Here is a 7972-nt window from a genome sequence, read left to right as displayed (position 1 = left end):
ACTGCTGCTTCAGTGAGGTCAACCGGCATGCTGCTGACTCCCTACAGGTGTAAGGTGCATGATGGGTGTGGCAATGTCCAGCAGAACTGATAACTCCATGGGGTGTGGTAGGGGCACAGGGAGGTTGCAGAGCTGGAGGAAGGAAAATGATGGGGGTGGGGGGGAGGTGGTAATAATTTTCTAAAGTTGTCCACTAGGACACAGGAAACACACACCCTGGGAACAACCAAAATGATCTTGGGGTGAGGGTGTGGGAACTAAGCATGAACTGGGATCCTGAAATAGCAGTCAGAAGCAAGAAAGACATGTGGATGAGCCCTACCAATGTGACATGTGCGTGAGTCCAGGTGTGTGCACAGGCAGGGAACACAAGAGAGGGAGCCACAAAGTCTACATGGGCGGGATCAGGGAAGGTCTCCTGAGACAGCTGATGTCAGTGACTCAGAGCTTGATAGATAGGCTATGGGACATTGGATGGCAAGGGTGGAGGAAACCAAATGTGCAAAGGCCTGGAGCTGAGAAAGAGTGTGGGGTTTGGGGAACTGAAAGCAGCATAGGTTGATTACAGTAAATGAAAGGGTGTGGTAGAAGATGAGGCAACAATGGTTGTGTTCCATGGTAAAGAATTCGGACTTTATCCTGCAGCAGTGGAAAAGCTCAAGAGGTCTGTTTAGCAGGGAAATGAGATGATCAAATTTATCAGAGAGCATTTCACTACCATACTCCCGCTTCTCTTAATTCCCACCCAATAAGCAGTCTGAGTGTGAGATTCTTTTCCTTCAGAAAGTGTTCCTTGACCACCCTGGGACTCAACCAGCTCTCAGCTTATGCTTCTAGAAGTTCCCAAGCACCTATTCCATCTTTCCCCATTGCACTGCATCTTAATGATCCATATCCTGTACTTTTCCCTCCTCCTCCATACGCCGTGAGTACTGGTGGTAAGGAACAATGTCTGTTGTGTTCTCTGTTGCATTCCTGCACCCTGCACATTGCCTGCAATGGTAAGTACTCAATATATACTTATTTAATAAAACATAAAATGTGAGACACTCTTATGGTTTCCAACCCTTGGAGTCTAGGCTGGAAATGGGTGGCAGGGGACCAAGAAGAAGGCTCTTGTAATAATTTAGGTGAGAAGTAATGAAGGCCTAACCTAAAGTGGTGGTGATGGAGATGGAGAGCAGGGAGACATAGGGAAAATATTTGGGAGGCAGAATTAATAAACCTGGGTGATTAAACCAGGGTGCCAGATAAGGGAAGGAGGGCTCCTAGGCTTCTGGCTTCAGCAGTTGAGTAGATGAGGAGTAAACCAAGAACTGGCTATTCTGGAAGAGGAGACAATGTGGAGAAAGGGAAGAAGATTCTGGAATCAATTTAGACTGACTTTGACATGCCTTTAGTACATTCAGGTAGAGAGGTCCCAGGTGGAAAGATGAAACTGGAGCTTAGGATAAACATCTAGATTAAAGAAGAGATTTGGGAGCCCTCAGCCTGCAGGTAATGGTTAAAAACCAGAGAGGGGATAAGATCACCCAGGGAGAGGAGGAGGAGGTAAAACAATGGGGATGTCAACTTTTAATTGGTGAGCTGAAGAGGAGTCAGGAGAAAAGAAAAAAAAGCAGGTATGACATGGAAGAAGGAAAGAAGCCAAGGTCGTATCACAATTAAGAGAGAAGCATTTTCAAGGACTAGAAAATAGAGTCCAATAGGGTCGAAAACTAGGGCCTCACTTGCAGTAGAGAAAACCAAGGCCCAGGGAGGCTGACTAAAGTGGTAGAGGCCAAATGCAATCGAGGTCTATGGTCATAGAGACCAGTGGCTCTCAAATTGTGATCCCTCCCCTTGACTTGTAGAGTACCCAAGACCCTTCCAGGGAGGTCCATAAGGTCAAGACCATTTTCATAATAATTCCCAAAGGTTTTTGTAGTATTCACTTTGTGGACATTTGCCTTTATGTTGTAGAAGCAACAGTGGGTGACACTTATGGGGCCGTAACCCAAATCACCAAACTGGCACAAAACTTCCTTAAAAGTCATACTCTTCACCCACCATAGTTGCAGTTTTTAAACTTTTAAGTTGTTTCATATAAGAATGTCCATAACAGCTAGGTACAGTGGTGCATGCCTGTAATCTCAGCAACTCAAGAGGCTAAGGCAGGAAGATCAAAGTTCCAGGCCAGCCTCAGCAACTTAGCAAGACTCTAAGCAACTTAGCAAGACCCTGTTTCAAAATAAAAAATAAAAAGGACTGGGGATGTGGCTCAGTGGTTAAGCACCTCTGGGTTCAATCCCTAGTACCACACACACACACACACACACACAAAAGTCCATGATAATATTTTAATAACCATTAATTTTATTAAAACTGGACTATTAATTACCTGTCTTGCTAACAGTCTGCTCATAAAGCAATTTTGAAAACAGAAGTCCAGGAAGAACTTGTACAATTGTTTTTGCAAGCTGAACTACCTGTTTTTTTTTTTTGTGGAACATCATTTTTGTATAAAGGACTAACAGACTATGCTTCTTCATACTCGTATATCTTTCAGATGTTTTCAGGGAAATGAATGAAGTGAGCCTTTCACCTCAAGAAAAACAATTATGTGTTGCCAGGTACACCAGCACACACCTTTAATCCCAGCAGAAGGATCACAAATTTGAGGTCAGCTCAGGCAATTTAGCAACACCCTCTCTCTCAACAACAAAAAAAAGGGCTGGGGATTCAGTGCAGTGGTAGTGATAGAGCATCTCTGGGCTCAATCCCTAGTACAAAAAAAGAAAAAAAAGAACACACAATAGGGAAAAGACAGTTTCATCAATAAATGGCACTGGGGAAATTGAATATACATAAGCCAAAGAATGAAATTAAACCTTAATCTCACACAAAAATGAACTCAAAATGGATTAAAGACAAATGTAAAACCTGAAACTGCAAAACAACTAGAAGTAAACAAAAAGGAAAAAGCCCACAATATTGGTCTGGGCAAAGATTTTCTGGATATGACTCCAAAAGCACCAGCAACAAAAACAAAAATTGACACATGGGATTCCATCAAACCAAAATGCTTTTATAAAGAAGAATGAAATTATGTCACTGGCAGGAAACTATGTGAACCAAAATAAGTCAGACTCAAAATTCAAGGGTGGTATGTTTTCTCACATTTGTGGAAAAGAAGGTTGGTGGGAGGCAGGATCTCATGAAAATCAAAAGGAGATCAGTGGAATAGAGGAAAAGTACCAGGGGGATGGAGGGGAGAGGGGAAGGGAAAATACTTGGGAGTGATACTGATCAAATTATTATACTGGGGCTGGGGATGTGGCTCAAGCGGTAGCGCGCTCGCCTGGCATGCGTGCGGCCCGGGTTCGATCCTCAGCACCACATACAAACAAAGATGTTGTGTCCGCCGAAAACTAAAAAATAAGTATTAAAAAATTAAAAAAAAAAATTATTATACTGTGTGCACTTACAAATATGTAACAAATCCCACCATTATGTATGACTATAATGCACCAATAAAAAATGTAGGAAAAAACCCTAAAGGACAGAGCAAATGAAACAATAAACAGAAGAAAGAGACAATCTACAGAATAGGAAAATATTTCTGCAAATTATTGATAAGTGGTTACTATTCAAATAACTCGACAGGCATGGTGACATACAACTATAGTTCAGGCAACCCGGGAGGCTAAAGCAGGAGGATAGCAAGTTCGAGCGCAGCCTAGGGAACTTAAGAGAGACCATGTCTCAAAATAAATAAGAAAAAAGGCTGGGGATATTTGTACACTCATGCTTTCAGCAACATTATCACGATAGCAAGCAAGGTACAAGTGTTATCGAAGAATGAACAGATGGGCAAAATATGGAATATACATACAATGGAATGTTGTTTAGGCATATAAAGAAGGAAGTTCTGAAACATGCTACAACATGAAGCCTGAAACCACTGTGCTGGGTAACGTAGCTGGTCACAGGGAGAGATGCACTCTATGGTTCCACACACTTGGGGTGTCTAATAAGATTCATGGAAACAGACAGTATGGGAGGTGGCTAGAAGAGGGAGGGGAGAAAGGGGAGTTGTTATTTGGGGGGTATAGTTTCAGTTAAGATGAGAAGAGTTATGGAGCTAGCTGGTGGTGATGGTTGTACAATAAAGTAAATATACTTAATACCACTGAACTGTACACTTAAAATAGTGAAGATGGTAAATTTTATATTATAATCTATTCTACCACAATTAAATTTTTTAAATTATATAATGGAAACTTGATGACCATTGAAAAATGATTTCCTATTACTCCCTCCCCACACCTTCTGATAGCCACCATTCTATTCACTTCCTTATGCCTCATAAGGGTAGAATCATGCAGTGTTTTTCCTTCAGTGTCTGACTTGTTTCCCTTGGCACAGTGCCCTCTAGGTTTACCCACGTTGTTGTAGATGGCATGATTATTGTTAAATTTTATATGTGTGTGTGTGTGTGTGTGTGTCATTTTGGTATGTATATTCTACTGTATGTTTATACCATTTTTTTTAACCCTTCTATATACACACTGAATAAGTTCTAGAGATTTATCATACAACAGAGCCATACAACATTGTCCATATAATTGACAATACAGTATTGTGCACTTTAAAATATGTTTAGAGGATACATATCATCTTAGTTTTCTCACCCCTCCCACTAAAAAGCCACATACAAACAAAAGAAAACAAGAAAAATTTTGGAATAGATACATTTTCTCTACCTTAGTTGGTAGAGAATTGCAAGAGTATTCATGTGTTCAAATTTGAAATGTACACATTAAATGAGTGCTATTTTTTGTATATTAATTATACCACAATAAAGCTAAAAGGGAGGAGTAAAATGTTTCTAAGAGCAAAACATCTGAGAACCTCTGATGCAGACTATCTGTTCCTGTCTTCCAGTTCTTGGACCCTGTTTTCAACACACCTACCCTTCCATTTACTTCACTGAATGCAGAATTATAAAACTCCCCAAACAAACTTAGTTGAAGAGATAAGACATCAGGCATAGCAAGCTAAAGAGAGAATAAGACCCTCAAAATCATTTTCCTCTAGCAATAGTGGCAAGGCCTGGTAACTAGCTCTGCCAGGCTAGGCTGGGTTCACAACCCCTGCCTGCAGCCCACCAGTAGGAGAATAATAATGCCAGAGCTTAAACAGGAGTTCAGGTGTCTTATCTTTTTCACATTCCATATCTGATGTGATACAACAGTGAAGTAAAGGCAGGTGGAGCCATTTTTTTTTAAAAAATCAGTTACGATTTACAGGGGAGAAAACACCAAAATATAAAAGAGAGGGCTGTAGTGGGGCACCTTCTGTCTGAAGTCCAGGGGTCCCTTCGCCAGGCACTGGCAACAAGATGCCTAAATTGCAAAGCACAGTGGCACATGCCTGTAATCCCAGCATCTTGGGAGGCTGAGGCAGGATGATCACAATTCAAAGCCAGCCTCAGCAATTAAACAAGACTGGAGACCCTGTCTCAAAATAAAAAATAAAATAGACTGGGAATATGGCTCAGTGCTTCAGCGCCCCTGGGTTCAATCCCTAGTACCCAGCAGACAAAATGCCACTCAAGCCTGGAGGTCTACCATTAAAACATGCATTTTTTACTTTATTCTTTGCATTATGTTTATAAGCCATGTAGACTTCTTTTTTTAAAAAACTTTTTCCATTCTTTTGGGTTATTAGTCTTTTTATTTTATAAGATAAAGTGACCCTCTATATTATTTTTTATTACAGAATAAATATTTAAGTGATTAAAAAATAAAAGCTGTGGTGCACGCCTATAATCCCAGAGGCTCGGGAGGTTGAGGGTAGGAGGATCACAATTCAAAGCCAACCTCAGCAACTTAGTGAAGTCCTGAGCAACTTAGTGGGGCCCTCTTTCAAAATAAAATATAAAAAGGTCTGGGGATATTGGTCAGTGGTTAAGCCCCCCTGGGTACCCCCCCTCCAAAAAAAGTTAAGGAAATAGAAGACAAATAAGAGATGACTAAAACAAAAGCTGATTTCTTAAGAGGCAGATGAGTAACAAAAATTATTATGAAAAAAGACCACAGCATCAAATAAGTGACACTAGGAATGAAAAAGATAAAATACAATAGATATGAAATATAAAAAATTCTATATTAATAGCCTCAAGACTTTTTTGAGAATTAAAATTATCAAAATCAATTAGAGAATAAATAATAGTTTTAGTAATACTTAAAGTCATAATAGAGGTAATATCCTGGAGTTTCCTCTTAAAATACACACTTGTCGAGGTAGTTAAGCACTAGTAAGTCGTTCCTCAGCTGTGGTCTTCTATGACAAGAGTTGGAACTTTGGACCTTGGACTTTGTCAGTCTTGTTTGGAAGGAAAGAGGATGTTGAGAGTATAGCAGAGGGACTGGTCTGTGTTCCCTGAAGTCAGGTTACTCCAAGGCTGAACCAGGCTGCCAATACATCCCTTCTCACCTCCTCAAGAGTAGCAAACCACCCACCTCACTTAGCCCTTCCCACAATTCCCTCCTCACTCACTGCTTTCCTTCTTCCCTATTCTCCTCTTCCCCCTCTGAGCCTCCCCTCCTTACCCCCATCCTCTGTTGAAAGAAAAGAATAGCTCCAGGTGCCATGCTACCTCACCCAACATCCTACCCTCTCCTGGCTCCTGGCAATTTCAGCCTGAAGAATTCAGCAAAGAGGTAAAGTCCTGAGGCCTAACCCTATGCCTGTCTTGGCCCATTCCTCAAACTCATTTCTCAGTATGATCTTACGAACAAAAAAGGGACCCCAGGGGTAAAGGATATGCAGTAACAGGTGATAGTTGTCTAGCTCTGAGCCCTGGTACTAGAGCTAACCCAAATGATCCATCATTTCGTATCTTGTTCTATTTGTAATCCAAATAAATGTCTCACATATATAAACAATACTGTGTCTCAAATTTGTCAGTATAGTTGGATGAGTAAAAGTTAAATGTAGTTAAATTTGCTATTCATTCTATTCCAACTGTGAACAACTTAGTATCTCCAAAAATACACACTATGAGTACCACATACAAGCATGTATGTGTTGGGAAGTAGAAAACCATTAAATATTTTAATGACAAAAAGAGCCATCTCCTTCAGGAAAAGAAGGGGATGACCAGTGTACCTGACATTACTGTGGTCAAGTTGATGTCTCTTTATGGTTCTATCCATGGGGTGGGTGGAAAGGAGTCAACACAAGTTGAATTCAGGTAGGAAGTCTTCCTTTGTGGATCTTGACAGAGATTTAGTCTTGGATTGACCCCCAGCCCTTAGTTGTTCCTAAAGCAGGTAATTCCATGGACTCCTTACCTTGCTCAAAGACTGGGAGATAAGATGGGAACCGGAAGGCAGATATTCTCCGAGATGCCCAACTTCCGCTGATGTTTGGCGTGACCAGCCTGTCCAGATACAGAAAAACTGATGCTGCAATGATGTCAACCAAACCCAAGTCCAGGACACATGACCAGGTTTGTTCAAGTACATGAACGAACATAGTTAGGAGGATAAAAATCTGGATCATAGCAGATATTTGGTGGTTCTTACCAAAGTCGATCTTTGGCAAATGTGAATAGAAATCTAGCTCTAGGAAATGAAAAATCCACAAGGGTAAGAGAGAGGTACCACATCATGAACATTAGCCAGTTCAGGGAACTGTGACTGAAAATCCCTAAGGTAGGTCCCCAGATACTCCCACCTATCTCATGAAATGCCTAAAATCCAGAATAAGAACTATCGACCTTTAAGCAGGTTGGGCAGGACGGGTGGGGCTAAGTAAGGCTAACTGGAGCTGGAACCAGTATTATTCTGAAATGCTGACACTCTGCCACTCCAGTACAGATGAGGGCTCTGAGAATGGAGTATGATGGGTATATAGAGGAGTATACAGAAGTAATGATGAAGAATGGTGAGGAAACAACTTTCTAGTGTTACTTGTGACTGGG

At 41.0% G+C, this 7972-nt stretch overlaps 1 long non-coding RNA gene across 1 annotated transcript in view; it reads right to left on the bottom strand.

Annotated features, from left to right (window-relative positions):
* Positions 1-5887: 5887 nt before the first annotated feature.
* LOC107137203 overlaps positions 5888-7972 on the bottom strand; it is a 52680-nt gene continuing 50595 nt past the window's right edge. Inside the window, exon 7 of the long non-coding RNA XR_007348020.1 lies at positions 5888-7429. This is a non-coding gene — a long non-coding RNA (uncharacterized LOC107137203). The remainder of the gene's footprint in view (positions 7430-7972) is intronic.

This window comes from Marmota marmota, unplaced genomic scaffold, assembly GCF_001458135.2.
Source record: "Marmota marmota marmota unplaced genomic scaffold, marMar, whole genome shotgun sequence".
Lineage (NCBI taxonomy): Eukaryota > Metazoa > Chordata > Mammalia > Rodentia > Sciuridae > Marmota > Marmota marmota.
Note: the sequence above shows the minus strand (reverse complement) of the source record. Positions and strands in the feature narration are given on the sequence as shown.